Source organism: Carcharodon carcharias, chromosome 7 (assembly GCF_017639515.1).
Source record: "Carcharodon carcharias isolate sCarCar2 chromosome 7, sCarCar2.pri, whole genome shotgun sequence".
NCBI classification, from domain to species: Eukaryota; Metazoa; Chordata; class Chondrichthyes; order Lamniformes; family Lamnidae; genus Carcharodon; species Carcharodon carcharias.
The window spans coordinates 70,068,149-70,089,118 of NC_054473.1; positions in this window are offsets into that span (position 1 = coordinate 70,068,149).

Genomic DNA, 20,970 nt, shown 5'->3' on the forward strand with positions numbered 1-20,970 from the left:
CCATGGATATTAAAGAGTTTAGATCTGATTTTGGACCAAGGATGGGTAAAAACTTAATGTGGAATCAACGGTTCTTTGTGCTGACTTAAGATATGCCCCTGACATGCCTCACACTTCTTGACAATAACTTCAATGTCATTGTTCATACCCAGCCAATAGACTGTCTCTCTGGAGAGTTTTCTTGTCCAATCTATGCTCACTTGTGATTGATGAGATTGTTGAAGAATATCAGGTGACAGAGATTCCTGTATGATGACCTGCCTGCTTGTATAAATGACTCCTCGGGAGATACCTAGCACATCCTGATAAGGCCAAAATGGTCTCATGTGTTCATGGGCACGCTGAATTGAATCAGGCCGTCATTCAATGATGGTTTTCCACAGTTTCTGTAGTGTAGAATCTTCTACCGTTTCTTCTTGTACATGCTGGCATTTGCATTGGGCAAAATGTACCAGATCAGTTGGAGAACATATTCAATTTCGATGTTGATGAAGTCAACTTGTAGTTCTAAGGATATATGTCCTGTTTTAACTGGGTTAGGCAATTTACTAAGTGTATCTGATGTGCCATCAAGTTACTTGGCTTGCACCTAATCTCACAGATCATAGCCTTGAATCTTTTTCAAGAGGTGCTGCACTCTTGGTGGTGCACTGGTCAATGATTTTCACCAAATCATCTCCAGTGGCTTGTGGTCAGTCTCTACTACAAATCTTTTGCCAAGCAGATAAGTATGAAAACACATGATTCCAAACATGAAAGCTAATGTTTCCTGCTCGATGTTGGAGTAATTGGGCTGTGTTACGGACAGAGATTTTGGAGTGAATGCAATCGGTTTGCCTTTTTGTAGTATGCATGTTCCCAGACCTTTATGTAAGGCATCAACCTCCAGGGTAGTTGTCTCCCTAGGATCATAAAATTGCAATGTCAATGCTTCTGATAATGACTGTTTCAGTGTTTTGAAGAGGTATTTGTGGTCCTTTGTGGTCCTTTCTCAACACATACTTAGCTGTGAGGATTTTTGAGTGACATTGGGAATATATGGAGATAAGAAGTTAAAAAGACTTTGACATCTTTGAAGATCATCCTTATCTTGAGCAGTTAGCATGGTTGTAATATCCATTTCTTTATTTGGATCAGGACATATGCCAGCACTGAAATAAACAGAGCTGAAGGAATTGATCTGCTGCACGCACATTGATGTCGCATTTCAGGCTGTTGAGCACCAATCCTTCATTAGATGCCACTTGCATCAATAAGTGCAGATTGTGGTCATGTTCTTGCTTTGTTCTTTCCACAACAGCTATGCCATCTATGATACAGTTGCATCCTGATACAGCACATTAATGTGATCCACGTGAACTTGAAAGAAATCCTGGCTAACAGATAGCCCAAAAGGAAGACATTGAAACCTGAAATGTAGTAACCTTGTGGGGCTTCTCCACGGGATGTAGTGACCAGGAACCATGCTTGGCATCAAGCTTTGAGAAGAATTTTGCAAACGTCAGATTTAACTCTTCTAATGTGGGTATTTTGTAAGGACAACATTTCAAAGCTGCATTATAATGTTGTGCATCGAACCATACTCTCAGTGACCATCCTTCTTTATAACACATGCGATTGAGCTGCACCAATTGATGTGCTCTTGCACTCTTCTAATGATTGTCTTTCTGTATCCTGTCTAGTTCGAACATCAATTTATCTTGTGTCTGGATGCTGCACTTACTTGGTGGGTCAATTGGTGGGCTTGAATTCTTCTGCAAGTTTAATGTTGCAGCTCCCTTAAAACTGCCAATTTTGTTTAAATATTCTTGATATTTTGATGTTAGGTCATAAACTGAGGTGATAGGAGTAGTTTCTGAGGTTGATCTGTGGTGTGCGGCCTGACATATTCCATGGACTTTTCTACTGTGAGGTCATGACATGTTGGTAGACTTGCAATCGCTGGACCTTTAGTCTCCATGATGTAGAACATCTGTGGCAGCCAGGAGGATCGATTGTACTTGCACTCCCAGACTATGGATCCTGCACATGGAATTAATGAGCTGCTGCACACTGAAAGTTTCACAGTAGGAGCTTTCACCATGGCCTTCCACGTCTGTGGATACATGTCTTTTAGAATCCATAGAGGTAGCATCTTGGCATTCACTCCTGTGTCAATCTTGGCTAATAATGAATAGTTCCCAACTTTGTGGGGCAGATTATTTGAATCTTGGCAAACACACTGAACAGTGAGATAGCACCTATGTTTTCCAAAAGATTGGTGGTGTGAAACATGTGTTCACTGTTCTTCGTCCCTTTGTGCGCATCACCGTCATTTTCCGGTTTGTTAATAACATCATGCATATGTTTCTGACAGGACACTGGATGGTCATTCCTATTGCTTGAAGGTACCCGTTGTATATGGTCTGCTTAGATCAGTGCACACCTCTTTGTAGCTGCATCAGCCTTTGCTCTAGTGCACTGTCGCTGACAATGGCCCTTTCTGCCATATGCTTTGCAGAATTGTTGAAAAGTTGGGCATTCCCTTTGTGCATGCAGAAGTCCACGCCTTCCATTTGTCTTGCTAGGTTTTAGTGATCTAGTCATTGCATCAACAATTGGAGTTGTGCTTCAGTCCTATAACCTTTGTTGAACTGTGAGGATCTTTTCGTACTTATGCCCATCATTTCTCAGTTCTTCGAGGCTGTATGCTTTGGGCTTGTCTAGCAGATCTTTCTGGAATGCATCCGTGGGAGTAGATGCAATCACTAACTCTACAATTCTGCCTGGTACTCTATGTTTGAAAAATCACAGTATGTACCCTTTTCTCTGCATTCTGCTGATACAGTGGTCTATGGATTCTATGGGCTGTGGTCAAAATGACATGAACTCTAGCTGATGAATATGGAAGTTTAACCTGGTTCTGAACCATTCTTCCAATGTAGCCCATATCTTTTGGGGATCCTTTAGCTTTTCTTCTGTTAATTCTGACGTGTTCAGCCTGTGTAGACCTTCATTCCCAATTGCTAGGCGAATTTTTATGGCTTGCTTGTCTGGTTCAGACACACCTGAATCAAGAAGCTATAGCTCTATATGCTGTTTAAACATTTTGAATTCAGATAGTAGGTCGACTGCATCGTAATTCAAACTGTGGAAATTTGTGGACATTATGACAATATCCCTTTGATCCTCCTTCCTCTGTATAACCCGGGATGACTGTCGCTGCAGGTGCTTTCATGTGTTTTTCTAAACTTCTGCCCACAAAGATGAGTGGTGGCAGGAATGCACCAGGGCTTGATAGCGTCTTTGCTTTTTATTCAATTTATTGTTTAGCAACTCCTGAGGCCACCCGTTAAAATCACAAATTTCTCTGGCCTGACTTTTATGGTGCTTTTTTTTTTCTGTGACACACCTTCACTCACTATAGATCCGGCCCACACCCTGGTCACTCACCTTTCCTAACTGAGTTAACCCAGTGCCTGTCCTCTCGAAGAGCTGTCCCACTTGCTGAACAGACAGCTAAGCACTGCAATCTCACCATGAGGGATGCACCTGCTTACCAGCTTTTTATTTGGGCACCAGCTCAATGCTGTGTCTTCAAAGCTTTTCTTCGCAGTCACAACACTGCATTTTTAACACACTCCAATGCTGTGACTTTGGAATGTCTGACCAAAACCTCAAGGGTCTTCTCATGCCAGGTAGCATGACCTAAGGCTGGTCACTATGTCACACCTGTACTTAAACTTGCTGCCACCTATCTTACCACCGCTGAACGCCATGTTGTGTTATTATAATGATATAATCCTCGGGCTTATATATTGTACAATACAAAAGGCACCAATCACTCATAAGGGATTTAGAAACATGTTGTGTGTTCATTTATTAAGATTAGGCATATAGGAACAATTATACCTAGGTATAAAGCTTGAAGACATCAGAGCCGAGCTGTGTATATGTTCTGCTCAAAGCAAAAGTGAATCTAAGACTTGGACACATGACACACTTACCCTCTAATGATGTCATGCTAACATCCCTTAAAGGCATAATATAACAAAAATAACATTTAGGAATTTAACATTATCCAGAAAAAAGCAGCCCACTTAATTGGCACCTTATCCACTAGACTAAGCATCTAATCCCTCCATTTCTGGCACATCATGGCTGCAGTGTGTATCATTTAGAGGAGGCACTCCAGTAACTTGCCAAGGCTTTTTCAGCAACATCTCCAAAATTCAGAACCTGCACCACCCAGAAAGACAAGGGCAGCAGGTGCATGGGACAAAATCTAGCCACATAAGCATCTTCACCACAGGGATGGAGAAGTTCAAAAAGGCAGCTCACATAAGCTTCTCTAGGCAACTAGAGATAGGCAATACATTGTGGCCTTGTCAGTGACACCCACAATCTGAATGAACTTTTAGGAACCTTCTGCTAAATCCATTGTCATCTTTTTGCCCAATATTATACTTGTACTTTGAGCCTAGGTGCTCCACCCAGCCTCTCAATATTAAAGCAATCAAAGGCATGTTTCCAGTCAAAAAACTGCTAAGGCAATGTCAATTTTTAACTTGCTGGAGATAGTCAATCAATTAAAAGACAGCAGATTATGAGGGGGTCGCTGTTGTGGTGGTGATGGATGGCTTGTCTCTGTCCCCCACCTTCTAGAAGCAAATTTGGCATGGAGCCAACTCGCTGGATGCCAGCCGCAACCCCCCCCCCCCCACCCCCCCCACTCCCCCTCCCCTCCATCAGCCAGAATGTGCTGTGGGCGGGCTAAATTGACTGCCTGTGGGACCGGTGCCCTCACTGGGGAGGAAGACCTGTCCTTCGGAGCTGTGGCTAACCTGATTGGTGGACCTGATTGATCCAGCAGTGCCAACAGCACCAAGAGCACATTAGATGGCACTGCTGGAAATCCTGGAGTCAGGTAATTCCAGGGTATTAAGCAGGGAAGGTTTGGGCAGTTTGGGGATTGGGGCAGGGAGCTGGGCGTCGTGTGTATTATAGAGCAGGCGGGTAGAAAGAAAGGAGAGGGGAGAAAGGATGCGCAAAGGCAGCCCCCCGTAGATGGTACCCCCTTCCGCCCCACCCTTTTAATTTTATTTTAAAAGATGGCCTGCCCACTCCACCCCAGCTGCCCATGCCAAACATATATTGGCATGGGCAGTATATTATCAGAGTCAAGTGGCTTGTTCACAAGCTCATTTGATTATCTATTTAAATATGGTGGGTGGGCGACCAATTTCAGTGCATGTCCATCTCCCCCCCCCTCAAGGAAAGTGGTGAGTTTGACACATGCCCTATTTTACATGACCACCCCCCAAACACCCCGCCACCAAAACGTGCCCTGTGGGGGCATGTAAAATCCATCCCAAAATAAATGCAAACCAAGTAAACTGACAGAAGCATTTCCTTTCACCAGCCAACTCTACTATCCTAGCCGTATCAACTAAATAAACTGATTCTAGCGAATTGTATCTAGCTGATGGAAAAAGATGTGTGAAACTAAGATCAATGGTAGAATTATGTTCACACTATATCATGTGAATAATCTGGTCCAATTTTGAGAGAATCTTGAAATACAGGTCATTGGTGAGCCTCTAGCAGTATTGTGGTCAATTCTGGGTACCACACTATTAAGGAGACGTCAAGCGCTTAGAGAGGTGCAGAGGAGATTTACTAGAATGGTATGAAGGTCAAGGAACTTCAGTTATATACAGAGAGTAGAGAAACTGTTCTTGTTCTCTTTAGACTAGAGACGGGGGAGAGAGGCAAACTGAACTCCTTTATTTTTCTCGCCATCTGTCCGTAAGCAGAGTTGTTTTAATCCTTTGAAATAGGTTGTGGTATGTTTACCAACCCTTATATTTGTTTGGTCAATTTTAAGTTGAGTCGCAGCAAACTCTTATTAGGGTTAAATCAGAAGTATCCTTTATTCATATGTTAAAACCCAGGAGATGGCCATCGCACCTACACACACACAGACAAGCACACAAGAACCAAATGGGAAAGAAAAGTGTTTTACAACTAGGAACAACATTAAAAAAGCAAAGAACCAAGGATATGGGCCTGAATTTTTAGGTAGGCGGGCGGGCACGATCAATGGACTTGGGATCGGCTGGGCAGCAGATCGCCGATTGCAATTAATGGCAGCCAGCATGAAGCACATGCTGAGAAGCTCAGCGCTGCCAGAGTGGGGCAGGAGGAGGGCAGGAGGAGGGCGGGCACTGATGTCAACGCGAGCACAGGCCAACGCTCCCTAAAGGCAGAGAGGTACCTCAGGGAGCTGAAGACCTGAAAAATCAAAAATAAAGGTTTCAGAAGCTAAAAGAAATACATCATAATAATTCACCTGAAAATTTAGTTGCTTCCACCCATGGATGAGTTTTGATTTAAAATGTAAAGGCCACCTGGCCAGTTCGCTTATCCGCCAACCGTAAGGTTGGACACGCAACAAAAAGTTGCAGTCGATTGCACCATTAATGGGTTTAATTGCCCTCTTAATTGTCGGTGGCCGCGCTTCTGACTTTTGCACACACCCGCCGATTGAAATATCGGGACACTCGCCTGGTATCATCTCACGCAATTTCACACCAGATTGGGTGGAGTGCGTGCCGGCACGCCAAGCTAAAAATTCTGCCTTTGGACAGAATTCTGTCCAGAATGTCTGAGTTCAGTATGTGTTGCTTCACGGAGGAGGTAAGGTTCAGGTGGGTTCAGCAAGCTGAAAGCAGGAGTTGCAAAATTCCTTCCAAGTTGGTGATGGTGCAGCAATATCAGATTGGTATCTAGAGACTTGATGCACTCCATAAGAGATGGCAGGAATCTTCCAGAAAAGCATGTTTTAGTTTTGTCAGGCTGGATGTTTAATAGCAAACTGCCTTGGGTGTCCAGGATTGTAACACTAAAACTTTCCAAAGGCCAGGGGAGCTTAGCACATGATGAGTTAGCTTCAGGAAAACAGTCAGTTTCTTTGTCTCTGGTCAAAATCTATTGTTCACTTTAGCAGTTAGATGGTGGCTATTAGCACCTCCACAGGATCAAAGCTTCGAAGGCTCTCTGTTTGTTTTTCTGTCCAGCAAGGGAAGACAGATCATCTGCTGTTCCCTTGTTTCATTGATTGTAATGATAGGTGTGATATCCCACACAATGATAGGCGTGATATCCCATAAGGGTGAGGATTGAGCTTTGTCCTGGAATTACTGTTGGAAGTTTCCATAACCATGGCCAACTTGCAAATCATGTGACCTATAGCAGCCATATTTTGGGTCCAGTGAAGTCTATTTTTCAAATAAGTAGAAAATAATGTTTGATTTAGACAGTTTATGATCTCTTTCATGTCTTATGGACATGACAGAAGGTTCAGGAGAAATTTAATAAAGGGGGTCCAAATCATGAAGGGTTTTGATAGATGAAATAAGGAGAAATGTTTCCAGAGACAGAGGGAACCACAACAGAGGATACAGGTTTCAGATAATTGACAGAAGAAGCAGAGACAACCTGAGGGGTTTTTTTTAAACAAAGCAAATTGTCATCATCTGGAATTCACTGTTTGAAAGGGCGGTGGAAGCAGATTCAATAATAAGTGTCAAAAGGCAGGGGGCTGTGACTAACTGGATAGCACTTTCAAAAAGCTGACATAGGCATGATGAGCCAAGTGGCCTCTTTCTGTGCTGTATCATGCTATGATTCTATAATTTTGCAAGAGTAAATAGCATGATGACCATATGCATCATCAATTATTCTCTAATGTACATGTGATTAACTTAACACCCACCATTGCCAGGACTTCTGCACATGTCAATGCAGATGAAATATTTCTAGAAGTTACTATTTCAAGTCAACAGGGTTACAATCTGTGTTCTCATACACAATTGGGATTCTGTTTAACCAACTGTACAACACCAGCTATTCTGCCAAGAACAGCTATTAATGTTGTTCAGTGTTTGTGTTTTAATTGTGCACATTTTTCTTCACATACACCTAAAGCAGACTTGTCCAACGTACTGCCTGTGTGCCAGATGCAGGCCGCAAAGCCCATATATCCGGCCCCCCAGAGCCAGTTTTCAAAATTCTGGTCAAACAGGTGAGTGTCAATGGAAGATGCTGCATGGAGCTGCTTCTCCGATCAGAGAGTGATTCTCTCCCTTACTGAAGGAGAAAAACACTCTGTCTGGAGGAGCAGCGAACACAGCGTTAGTAAGTTTGCTGAGAGCTGCCGGGCCAGGGAAGCAAAGGTACATCGGCGCTCGGGCCCGAGGTGCCAGCCGCGTCAGGATTCTGGATGGTGAAATTTTGGCGGCTGTAGGGTGAAGTCGCGCTGGGGCTGAGGGCGGGTGGGGTGAAGTTTTGGCGGGCCAAAGTTTTGGTGGGCTGAGGTGGGGGTGAGGTTTTGGTGGGCCGAATGGGTGACGTTTCGGCGGGCCGGGTGGTTGAAGTCGCACCGAGCCCATGGAGGAGACGGTGCTGTGGCGAGTATGTGGGAGTGAGAGTGTGTGTGCGTGGGCGAGGGCGGGGTGGGGGGGCGGTTTGGTGGTTAATGAGAGAGTGCGTCTGTGACTGTTGCAGGGTTAGTGAGAGATACTGTGTGTGAGGGGAGGGGAGTGTGAGAGACTGAGTGTCTGTGCGGGGGAGTCGAGAGGCTGAGTGTGTGTGGGGTGTAGTGCGAGTGCCTGAATGTGTGTTGAGGGGAGTGTGAGAGACTGGACATGTGGGAGGGTGTGCAAGAGACTGAGTGTGTGTAGTGGGGGAGTGTGAGAGGCTGAGTGTATTTGTGGGGCCATTGAGGGAGACTGAGTGTGTGTCAGAGTGAGTGTGAGAGACTGAGCTGTTCTACGGGGGGATGCAAGAGACTTAGTGTGTGTGTCAGGGGGGTAGGTTGGGAGTGCGAGAGACTGAAGGCAGAATTTTCCCAAATTTGTACTAAGTGCAATAGTGGGCGGATAAAATGACATTATACCCGCCGATCATGATGGTGGATTGTCACGCCGTATTGTCCTGGGCCCACTTCGTTATTTATATACTCCCGAGAAACATACAGTTTCCATGGCATGCGGGCTCTCATTCACCCACCCTGCCTCTGCATCATGCCGGGTACCATGTTTAAAGTCCAGCCACAAGGACACATCTCAGTGCTTCCAGCTTACCACTGCTGCACAGAAAACGTGGCCCTGTAACTGAAGAAGACTGCAGCCCCCAGGTTCAGTGACATATCTCTTGAGCAACTTTTGGATGCTGTGGAGGCCTGTCGGGTATCCTCTACCCCCGCTCTGGCTGAAGGATGGGCAGCAACAGCTTTGAGAGGCGATGGTAGTGGTGGTCAGTGCCAACGCCCTGCAAAAGAGGAAAGCAGCCCAGTGCCGAAAAAGGATAAATGATCTCCTCTGTTCCACCAAGGTAAGTCACCCATCTCATCACTCAACTCACATACACAAACCCATCACACATCCACAGGGCTCTCACTCACTGCCGGTTTAAGGTACAGCACCATTCAGTCTCTCACACTCACCTTCATTGTCCTCTTCCAGTCCAAGGTACCACTCACCACCCACACAGGCCAGGCATACTTATCATCTGACCTGTCAGGTGTCCTGCTTACACTCTCTCCATCTCTATCCATGCAGGACAAGCTGGCACACAACAAGAGAGAGAGGTCTCAGACCGGTTGGGGAATGCCAGAAATCAAGGTCCTCACAGTCTTTGAAAACACAGCCATCCAGCTGGCTGGCGAGGATCTGGACTGTTCCTGTGCTGATGGTGAGGTCAGCTCTACTCTACCAAATGAGGATCCAACAGTGCAAGATCCATCAGACAACCATGCTGTGAGTGATGTGTCCTCTTTCACAGGCCACTGCCATGCACTAATTATCTCTCCTTGCTTTTGCAGGCACATCTGCCAAACAGTCGACAGAATCCATGACCCAGGGCCTCCAATCAAGCCCCGAAGAAACCTCTAAAACAGGATCTGCAGGCACCCTCCCTGAAGTTCCATCATAGTGCTCACTCCCCTTCCCCCACCACCAGCCACCTCAGAGGCAGGGCTGCCCTTAACCACGAACTCCACCTCCCCACCACGTCGAGTCAGACAGGGCAGCATTTAACCCCGAGCCCCTGGAGACCTTGGCAAGCTCTGCAGAATGTAGCTATGCACTCACTTCCAGTTCACCCAAAGTGCAGGCCACCAAGTACATATCGGCCCTGTGTTGTTGTGAAACATGCCAGCATGTTTCCCTCCGGCATGGATGGATGATCCAGCTGGGGTGCAAGAGCCTGGCGGGCTGGCCTGATGATGATATGCTGATGTATTACAATGAAGTTCCCAATGATGGTGGGAAATGCAGCCCACCATTGGCGGGCTGAGCAGACAATTGCAACCTGCCTTCCCACCGTTGTGAAACCAATCGCGCCATGTTGTCTGCTCACACCACCTATCAAGCCCACCGCCAGTGGGCACGGAAAATTCCACCCTGAGTATGTGTGAAGTGGGGTGTGTAAGAGACTGAGTGTGTGTCGGGGCTGGGGGAACTGTGAGAGACTGAGTGTGTTTAGAGGATTGCAAGAGACTGAGTATGTAAGGGGGTGGTGGAATGCGACAGACTGAGTGTGTAGGGGGTGTGGTGGCCGAGTGCAAGTCTGCTTTGTACCCAGTCACAGGTTTCTCACTCCCTCTCACTATGACACACCAACTTTTTTTTTGCAAAAATATACTTTATTCATAAAATATCTTCAACAACATTCCAAACCATTTCAAAATCACCATTACAAAAGTACAATCAGGTTCAACTTTTACAACATGTATCACAAGGTGCATCAGTACAAACAATGAATATTTCAATCATTGGCAGACATACATTTTAATCTGTACAGACTGAGGATCTCTTTACAGTTCCCAGCCCCCCAGTGCACTGTGGCAGAAAGTTCTTAGGCAGCGACCCTTCCCCATTGCGCCTTTGCGGCAGCTGCCCCAAGCTTTAGTGCGTCCCTCAGCACGTAGTCCTGGACTTTGGAATGTGCCAGTCTGCAACACTCGGTCGGGGACAACTCTTTGCACTGGAAAACCAACAAGTTTCAGGCAGACCAAAGAGCGTCTTTCACCGAGTTGATGATCCTCCAGCTGCAGTTGATGTTTGTCTCGGTGTGTGTCCCTGGGAACAGCCCGTAGAGCACAGAGTCCTGTGTCACAGAACTGCTCGGGATGAACCTCGACAGAAAGCACTGCATCTCTCTCCAGACCTTCTTTGCAAAGGCACAATCTACAAGGAGGTGAACAACGGTCTCGTCCCCACCACAGCCACCTCAAGGGCAACGTGCCAAGGGGGTGAGGCTCCAGGCGTGTAGGAAGGATCTGACGGGGAGGGCCTTTCTCACCACCAGCCAAGCTACATCTTAGTGCTTGTTGGAAAGTTCTGGTGATGAGGCATTCTGCCAAATGACTTTGACAGTCTGCTCGGGGAACCATCCCACCGGATCCAACCTCTCCTTTTCCGTCAGGGCCTCTAAGACTGCCTGATGGACTTGTGGTCAAAGGTGTTTCTCTGCATAAATTTTCCCATGAGGGACAGGTGGTACGGCACGGTCCAACTACTTGGAGCGTTCTGCGGCAGCGTGGTCAGACCCATCCTTCGCAACACCGGGGACAGGTAGAACCTCAGCATGTAGTGACACTTGGTGTTTGCATACTAAGGGTCTGCCCACCGCTTGATGTAGCCACACACAAAGGTGGCCATCAGTATGAGGGTGATGTTGGGCACGTTTTTTCTCCCTTTATCTAGAGGTTTGTACATCGCGTCCCTGCGGACACGATCCATTGTCGACCTCCAGATAAAGCGGAAGATGGCTCAGGTGATCGCCACCACGCAGGATTGTGGAATGGGCCAGACCTGCGCCAAATACAGCAACAGCGAGAGTGCCTCACACCTGACGACCAGGTTCTTACACGCAATGGAGCAGAATGTCGCTCCCACATGCCCAGTTTCCTTTTCACCATGAACACTCGCTCCTTCCAGTTTCTAACGCTTGCCCTGGTCCCTCGGAACCATATCCCCAGCACCTTCAGGCCGTCAGCCCTGACAGTGAAGGGGACAAAGGATCGGTCAGCCTGAAGAACATGGCCTCACTCTTCCCAGGATTTACCTTGGCTCCCAAGGCCAGTTCGAACTGGTCACAGATGTGGATCAGTCTGCGCACCGACAGCGGATCCGAGCAGAAGACGGCGACATCGTCCATGTACAGGGAGACTTTGACCTGAGTGCCTCCACTGCCTAGGATCGTCACTCCTCTTATGCCCGGATCCTTCCTGATGGACTCAGCAAAGGGTCCTATGCAACACACAAACAGGACAGGGGAAAGAGGACAGCCCTGCCTGACTCCAGATTTAATCGGAAAGCTATCTGATTCCCACCCATTTATTGAGACTGCGCTACTGATGTTAATGCAGAGCAGTTGGATCCAATTGCGAATTCCCTCCCCAAGCCCCGTTTTGGAGAGCACATCCACCATGTAGGTTTGCGATATTCTGTCAAAGACCTTCTCCTGATCCAGATTGATGAGGCAGGTATCCACACCCCTGTCCTGTACATAGGCAATCGTATCCCTGAGCAGCACGAGACTGTCAGAGATCTTCCTGCCCGGCACAGTGCAGATCTGGTCAGGGTGGAACACCAATTCCAGAGCAGATTTGACCCGATCGGCGATGACCTTGGACAGAATCTTATAGTCCACATTCAACAGTGAAATGGGTCGCCAATTTCTAAACACACACCCAGTCACAGTGGGTGAGGGTAAGTGAATACCATAAAGAGACTGGGAGTGAGCCAGATACACTCACAGTCTGGTCGTTTTTATTAATTACTCTTTTTAAAATTAACTATTTATCGCTATGACATTGCCGTACTTTTGCTCAGCTATTGTTCCTTTCCTTAAAACCTCAGCTTTTTTTCTGAATTTCAATTTAATGTTTATCTTTCCAAAATTTTCTAATTGGTCCCTGAATGAGAAAAATATGCAAATGTGGTCCCTGAGCGAATAGGCTGGAGCTATTTCTGCACCTCAGAATGTTTAATTATATCTGACTAGGCACATTGCTGGCCACTTATATAATGGCATTTTATTCAAGAAACACACTTGCAGCCCAAGGTTGAATTGCAGTGGGACTTATATCAAGAAATTCATATATAGACTATTCAAGCAGGTTGAAACATGCAAACTTGTAACAATTGCATAGTAACAGAAATAGACAAACAAATTCATCAGGGAACACGGAAGTGATGGATGAGATATTGAAAGGGCAATGTTGAATTAAATTATATTAAAATTACAATCCAATACACTTCCTTGCTTTCTGATATTTTGCATTTGAATTTCACATAGAAAATGTGAACCTGAATGATGTCTGATTGAACCAGGTTTTAAGTTTGGCAAAGCATAAGGCCTGATTTTAACCCGGGGTGGGAATCCCATTGCACTACGGAAACAGCAGGTGTCTTTCTTTCTTTAACCACATGGAACATTCCCCCACCTTCCCCTTGTTGGGAAAAAGATTTTGGCTCAAAATCGTCACTTATGCTGGAGGTTCAAATTGATGTTACTGCTACTTGTGGTAAGTATGGGTCTGTGAGAGGAAAAACCCAAAAATTGGAGTTTACAAGAATTTTCCCAGATTGCACTAAGTGTGGTAGCGGGCAGGTAAAATGGAGCCCTAACCGCCGATGAAAATGGTAGGGTTTCATGCTGTAACTTCCTGATCCCGCCTTATTATTTATTCACTCCCGCGAAACACGCTGTTTCCATGGTGGGCGGGCTCTCATTCGCCCGCTTGCCATCACCAGCTACTGACAGGCTGAGGTGCTGAAGGCAGACACAGCATTAGATGCGTCTAAAGTTTCATGATTGCGTCTCTGAAATGGCCCTGATCATGGAGCACAAGTGAGCTGCACTTGGCCAGACAGGGGTCAGACATTCTCAGAGGCTACATGATGGCCTATGGAGCATCCTCACTGCATGTTGTCATCATCCTTCTGTGATCAAGCGACTATTAGGGTCTCCACTGCATCTCCATGAGAGGAGCATTCTCACAGAGGGTATGTGCGCTGCCATAAGCCAGACTGGAGTCAAACGTTTACAACTGCGATGTGGGGATCTACGGGGACACCTCACTGCATGTCATCTTCATCCTCCACAAACCTGGCAGCTATGAGGGCCTCCAAGACATGCCTGCCTTGTCTAGCCAGTGCAAGAACCTCATTCCCGTCGTTGTCGCCACCGAGGACCCCTCATCCTCATCCCCATCGGCGTCCTCATCGGAGGAAACCTCCAGCTCCTCCAGCTCCTCCTCAGCCAGCCCCTCTCCCCGTTGGAGCACCAGGTTGTAAAGGGTGCAGCAGACAACGGCGATGCATGACATCCTCTGTGGACTATATTGCAGGGACACACCAGACCGGTCCAGGCACTGGAATCACATCTTCAGCTTCCCGATGGTTTGCTCCACCAAGTTGCGAGCTGCAGCATGAGCCTCATTATAGCGTCACTCTGCTGCAGTCTGAGGCCGGCGCACGGGTGTTATCAGCCACGGCCTCTGCGGGTAGACCTTGTCCCCAAGGAGCCAACCCTGCAGCTTCTGTGGACCCTGGAGGACGGCAGGGATCTGTGAGTTACTCAGGATGTAGGTGTCGTCCACACTCCTTGCAAATTGTGCTTATACCTGCAGGACATGTTTGTGGCAGTTGCATACCAGCTGCACGTACAGTGAGTGGAAGTCACTGATGAAGTCCACCGAGTGTAGTGATGGAGACCTGACCACCACATGAGCGCAGTCAGTCACACCCTGTACCTGTGAGATCATGAGATCAGGGTGAATCCAATGGCCCTTTTATCCTGAATGCCCTGGTCCCGGGCGGAATGCACAAAGTTGTGTGCCATGGAGAAGACGGCATCCATGACCTCATGGATGCATTTGTGGGTGGCAGATTGTGAAATCCCACAGAGGTCGCCTGTGGAGCCCTGAAAGGAGCCACTGGCATAGAAATTGAGCACCGCGGTCACTTTCACAGCCACTGGCAGTGGATGCCCTCCATATCCCCTTGGCACCAAGTCCTGCAGTAAGTGGCAGATGTGAGCCCACCAGGTCCCTAGACATGTGCAGTCATCGGTGGCACTGGTTCTCAGTCATCTACAGGAATGGCAGGCGGTGTCTATATACCCTGGGTGTCGCCAGCCACTGTCGCTCCTGGGCAGCATGTGCGGGAGCCCCTGCTGTCCCTTCTTCATGAGGTTGCTGCTCTTGCCTTTGCACGGCCAGGTGACTCAGTTTCTCTCTCCCCCATCTTCTATAGTCTCTGTAGGCCATCAGGCACACAGCTAGGTCACCAGGATCCATGATCCTGCTGTAGCATGAAAGAGTGACACATGGTTATCATGGTTGCACTTAGCACCTTTCCCGGCCCTGTGTGACCGCCCCTTAATGCTTCCCGGAGAGCGCTGGTCATCCCTCGGATGGCCAGAGACGAGTGCACTGCATGTCTGCCCTGTCAACCTGCGACATGGGGGACACTGCTCCAAACCAGGATGCTGAGATTGCAAGGGACTGTGAGCACCTCCAGCAGTGACTGATACATGGCCGGTGCTGGCGAGGAGATTGTACAATGTTTTCAGCCCAACTGCTCCGTGGTCCAATAATGTGGTGGTGAAATCGAAGTCTGTGCCAGGATAGTTGGGAGGGCGGCGGGGGGGAGGGGGGCGCGTGTAGTGAGGAATAAGGTATGGAGGGCTTGGTGGCTCTTTGGTGCCTCCGCGTTGCTTGCATGGGTGGTCAGGCTAGGAGCCCGACCCCAATCATATCACTGTGGCTGTGCCTGATCTGTCTTAGTTGCAGAGGCATGGTCAGTTTATACAGGTGTCTTTAATGCGTGGCCACTTCCTTGACTTACCCTGACCCCCACCTCGATTGCCTGTGCGAGGGATGCAGTGCCAGGGCAGGGCTTGACCCACCCCCCCCTCAACAGTCACCTCTGAGGCTGGCCAGCACTTGCCCCTGGACAACCTCCCCTCTCAGTAGTCGCCTGCGGGGCCAGGCATCGGTTTGTCCCGCCCCCTGGTGCCCCCGAGGCCTGTAAACAACAGATGAGCTGGGGAGAACTCTGCTGCTCGCTCACCTCAGTTCCTCCAAAGTGAAGGCTGCCAAGTGCACATCACCTGCGTGCTGCTGTGAAACACGTCAGAGTGCTTTCTCGCCAACATGGACAGACGATACTGCGGGGATCCAAAAGCCTGGTGAGATGGCCTTTTAATTATATGCTAATGTATTACAATTAGCTCCCCGCCGACTGATGGCGGGAAACGCGGCCCGCTGTCAGAGGACTGAGTGGAAGATCACGACCTGCCTTCATGCTGTCGTGAAGTGGGTCCCGCCATATTTTCTGCACACGTCACCTATCATTCCCACCGCCTGCGGGCTCAGAAAATTCTGCCCTAAATCTGAAGGTCTGACACATTTCTTAAGACGATTTAAAAGAAGTGATGAAGTTTGCTCATATTCTGTGGTGAAAAATAATATTTTGGTGTTAAGCTAGTGAGCATCGAATGGAGAATTTCTGGGAGCTAATTTCTGCACTCACCACACTACAATGCACACCTTTGTACGCCTCAGAAGTAATGAAACAGCAGCAGTAAGATTGCTTTGCACTTTTTCAACAATTGATTGTAGTTGTGGAAAAAGAACATTCACAACCCAGTTTTAGAGTGTGCATTCAATCTCGAGTTACAAGAATCCTTTCACTGAGCAGGCCATGCAGACATGCTTGGAGCAGGGGAACAGATTACATGTGGGAAATCTAGAAGTATGTGCAATGTATCTGTCAGTGGCTTTTTTTAACTCAGTCATCTCATTATCATTTTACTTCAGGGCTTCTCGTCCAGCCAATGACAGTGAGCATGGTGATGACATGCATGATTCAAGTTCAACTTCAGTATTTAAAAGCGTGCAAGTCGAAGGAGTTTCGAGTTGTCACAGAAAGCTACAGACCTCGCACTATGGAATCAAGACCCGCAAACCTGCTCCCAGCTTCAGTGACTCCTCACTGGTTTTGCTGCCAAGGGCTGTAAGGGCCCACAGTGATGGGGGGAAGAAGCTGGCAACTGAAAAAAGGAAGTGATGATTGGAGATTGCTCAAGAGTGAGGTGCCACCCTGCTGGCTGCAATGGAGGAAGCAATTAAATGACTTAACCAAAATAGGAAAGATGTGTGCAATGCTGCATTCACCTCATCATGGTTCTATCACCCTAAGCCCCTCACCCTGCCTTCTCAAGCCTACTCCACACATCAATCCTCACAACAACTTATACTGAAGGCATACCCAATCCTCAGTGTCAATGCACTTCATCATTTCCCTATCTGTACATCCACTATTGACACTCACACTCATGTTGCCCTGTCACGGCTTCAGCCCTCTCAATTGCCATTGCCTTCTTGCCTTGCTTTCACTGGTGTGTTTCAGGAAGTCCAAGAAACCTCTGGACAATGTAACCTCTAAATTTTCTTTATGGGCTTCAGACCCCTTTAAGCAATTATTATGACACAGCAGTTGTTAAAGCTCAGTTATTTAAAATCCAAGAGGGAATCTTCAAACAACTGTCATAACCTATATTTTTACATTTGTATGTTTGAGATGCAGCTCTAAATTCAGGAATCAGACTACCAGTTTTCCAGAGGTTTGATATTAAACTAAATGAAACATTTTATTAAGTTACAATACATTAAATACAAATACATGGCTATAAATTACTACTGTCATAGCTTTTAACAAATCATCAAACTAATCTACATTAGGGCAATAGCACCCATAGACTTAACCAGACACCAGGCAAAGCATTTTCACCTCACAAATTCTCACTTTGGTTCCTGTGGAGACAGTTGTAGGCTTACATCGACTTTGATTTTACATTGACTCTGCTCTGCAGACATGAAAACTGCTATCAGTTATATCTAGCATAACTCATTGAATGTAAATTCTCATTGTATCACCAGCTCCTTTGAATTCCATCTCTTCTAATAATTTTTTTTGTAAAAATATACTTTATTCATAAATCTTCAACAACATTTCAAACCATTTCAAAATCACCATCACAAAAATACAATCAGGTTCGACTTTTACAACATGTATCACAAGGTGTATCAGTACAAACAATGAATATTACAATCATTAGCAGACATTCATTTTAAGCTGTACATCCCGAGGGGCTCTTTACAGTTCCCAGCCCCTCGGTGCACTGTGGCAGAAATGTCTTAGGCAGCGACCCTTCCCCATTGCGCCTTTGCGGTAGCTGCCCCAAGCTTTAGTGCGTCCCTCAGCACATAGTCCTGGACTTTGGAATGTGCCAGTCTGCAACACTCGATTGGGGACAACTCTTTGCGCTGGAAGACCAGCAAGTTACGGGCAGACCAAAGAGCGTCTTTTACCGAGTTGATGATCCTCCAGCTGCAGTTGATGTTTGCCTCGGCGTGTGTCCCTGGTAACAGCCCGTAGAGCACAGAGTCCTGTGTCACAGAACTGCTCGGGATGAACCTCGACAAAACCACTGCATCTCTCTCCAGACCCCCCTTTCATAGTATCAATTTTATTTGTAATATAAACATATTGCTTGGCCTCTGCTAGCTATGTGCCAGATTTCACCCCACTTCTTGAATGCTTTATTTAAAAAAATGCAATTGTGCTCTACCTCTCTTACATCTCCAAACTAGTACACATCAGAAACAGCCAGGCTAGCTGGCTTCAATCCAGTTAAGGCTGGACAGACTAAATCTCTATTTTAAAAGGAAAATATTTTCCAATGAAATTACATATGTTAATATCTTCATGACATCCCCCACCCTATCGAAAAATGAACCATCATAATTCTAGAAGACAGATTCATTTTACTAACCCATCTCAACACTATCTCCTATACTTATTACACCATTACATTACCAGATACATGCATTAACATATCAATATATATAAACACAAGTCCTTGGTATCAACAGAGATCACTCTAGTTCAGTGTCTAGGTTTTTAAAAACATCTGCATGTCTCAGAGCCACCTGACCATGTCCAATGGTATGGCCTAGATACGTAATTTGCGCTTTTGCAAATTCACTTTTAGCCAAGTTCATCGCCAAATTAGCTTCTTGTAGTCAATTAAATAATTCTTCCAGATGCTGTAAATGCTTCTCCCACGTCGGCCAAAAAACTATTAGATCATCAATATAAACAGCACAATTGCTTAGACCTGCAATTACTTTGTTTCTCAGTCTTTGAAATGTCGCAGTTGCATTCTTCCTACCAAATGGCATGACTTAAATTGATATAGTCCACTTGTGTTAGAAAAGCTGATGTCTCCATTGCTCTCTCCGACAATGGTACCTGTCAATATCCTTTTACCAAGTCAATCTTTGTGATAAATTTCAATTGTCCCACTTTCTCAATGCAAACCTTAAACTGTGGTATGGGATATCAATCCGCTTTTGTCACTACATTCATCTTTTGATAGTCCATGATAGTCCACACACAGTCTTTGTGTCCCATCTGCTTTTGGTATCAGTACAATAGGTGAACTCCAGTTACTGCAACTAGACTCCATAATATCATTTTGAAGCATGGAATCAATTATTTTTGTACTTGTGATAACTTTGCTGGATATAATCTATAAAGTTGTTGTGATATTGAAGATGATATTCCTATATACATATCATGTAAAGCTAAATGTTCTTTCCTAACTTCTTTCCACAAAATAGGTTTGTGTGACTACAGTAGCTTTTCCAAATCACTTTGACACTTGCTTGGAAGGTAACTCAATGGGCAGAATTTTGCCCTTGGTGGGCGTGTGGGCCCCACTGGCTTGGCAGCTGGCAGACAGCCGAACTCTGCCACCGAAAAGGGGCCCGCCACCATTTTGAATGGGCAGGCCAATTAAGGCCCACCCAGCGGCCTGTCCGACAGGAAGCGCTATGCTCTTCCTTTGCGGGGATGGTGGGGGTGGGGAGGTGGGGGAGAGGAAATCCCCAGCTGTCAAAGTGTGCTCTTTTGAAGTGCTGTCTCAGGGAGATTAGTGACAGTTTAAAAAACGTGAAAAATAGAAAAATAAAAATATTATTAACATGTCTTATCTCATGTGATATTGTCACATTATCACATTACATTTATTAAAGTTTTTAAAAAGAAACACGAAACCTCATCCCGCCAGTGGATGAGGTTTCATGTTTTTCCTCCTTCCAGCTGGGGCTCCTGGCCTGCCCACCAGCCTTAAGGTTGGACGGGCAGGGCCTGTAATTACTTTAATTATCCTGTCAATGGCCTCAATTGGCCATTGATAGATTGGCAGGCAGACAGCTGATTTCGCTGTCCACCAGCCTTCCTGAAAATTTAAAGGGACTGGGATGATGTCAGGGGTTCCTCCTGACATCATCCAGCGTCATTTTCCTGTCAGCGAGAGGGCCCTGCCCCCAAATCGCCGACAGGAAAATTCTGGCCAATATTACATTTAAATTTTGAAGCACGCCCTCATTATCCAATTTTATTAGAGGAAAATTAATTTCAGAGTCCTGCACTTCTACCTCTTTCTCATCATCCACCATCACTAATAACACTTTTGTTCTTCTTCCCTGTCAAAGTATTTTTTAAGCATATTTACAACACACACTCTCTGCTTCTTTCTTCTATCTGGAATATTTATTAAATAATTTACATCACTCAATTTCTTTTCAATCCTGTAAGGCCCACTAAATCTTACATTTAATGGGGTGAATTTTTCCTATGGCGGCTGGGCACGGAGCCAATCACCACCTGTGATCGGCTGCGCGCTGCCATTTTACGCGGGCGGGTCAATTAAGGCCCGCCCAGTGTAACGTGTGGCCAGTAGTGCTCATGCATGTGAAATAGCGCAGCAATCTCCCTGAGGCATGAGCTGCCTCAGGGGAGATTGAATGGGTTACAAAAGTTTATAATAAAGAAAGTAAAAATT